General features: G+C 42.3%; 1 non-coding gene across 1 annotated transcript; it reads right to left on the bottom strand.

The window, feature by feature from the left end:
- Positions 1 to 525: 525 nt before the first annotated feature.
- On the bottom strand, positions 526 to 632 carry LOC133813485 (small nucleolar RNA R71). Its single transcript, XR_009884494.1, has one exon. It is a non-coding gene; the product is annotated as a small nucleolar RNA R71 (small nucleolar RNA).
- Between the last annotated feature and the right edge of the window lie 357 nt (positions 633 to 989).

Below are 989 nucleotides of genomic sequence, written 5' to 3'. Positions count from 1 at the left end.
ACAAAAATTTATGTCACGAAATAGAGACGCACTAGGGAGATTCATGAGACAACAAGTAGAAGCTTTAGACAACTCTCCTAGTTCGTCGTTTTCTTCCATTCGTTCAAATTCACCCAATTCACCTAGACTTCCTGAACCTCCCACGATGGCTCATCAAGATGAAGTCCAACCAAGAACGCTACATGATTATTTACATCCTACGCGTACAGCCACACCTTCATGCATAATGATCCCAACAATATGCCAAATTTCGACTTCAAACCCGGCATGATTAACCTCTTACCAACCTTCCATGGGTTGGAAAACGAGAGTCCGTACATGCATATACAGGAATTCGAAGAGGTGGTGGCTACATTCAACAACCGAGCTGATGTCACCAACATTGTGAGATTGAAATTTTTTCCTTTCTCTCTCAAAGACAAAGCAAAAAGCTGGTTGTATTCCTTAAGGACTAGATTTATTGGAACATGGGACGAAATGACAAAAGCATTCTTTGCCAAATATTTCCCGCCCCATAAGACTAGCAGCCTTAAGAGGCAAATATCTACCTTCATCCAGAAAGACCATGAAACTTTCCATCAGGTCTGGGAGAGGTTTAGAGATTTGATAAATCAATGCCCACATCATGGATACGAAAGCTGGCGTCTAATCAGCTATTTCTATGACGGTCTCACAACCAGACAAAGACGATTCGTACAAATGATGTGCAATGGCGAATTCCTTCAAAAAGATCCTGATGAAGCTTTCGAGTACCTCGATGATCCCGCTAAAAATTCCTACACATGGAATGGACCGAGTCCTATGGACAAGCCACGATCAACTGGAATCTACCAATTGAGGGAATATGACAACGTCAAAAGCCAAATTGAATCATTGAGACAACAATTTGAGGCTTTCAAATCTCAAGAAGGTAGAGGAATCCACATGGATGCAAAGGTAGAGACACGAGATCCATGCTTCATCTGTGGAGGGGCGGAACATCAATCGCA

The sequence above is a fragment of the Humulus lupulus genome, chromosome 1 (assembly GCF_963169125.1).
Source record: "Humulus lupulus chromosome 1, drHumLupu1.1, whole genome shotgun sequence".
In the NCBI taxonomy this organism is placed as follows: Eukaryota; Viridiplantae; Streptophyta; class Magnoliopsida; order Rosales; family Cannabaceae; genus Humulus; species Humulus lupulus.
The sequence above is the reverse complement of the archived record's forward strand: the minus strand, read 5'-3'. Positions and strand labels throughout refer to the sequence as shown.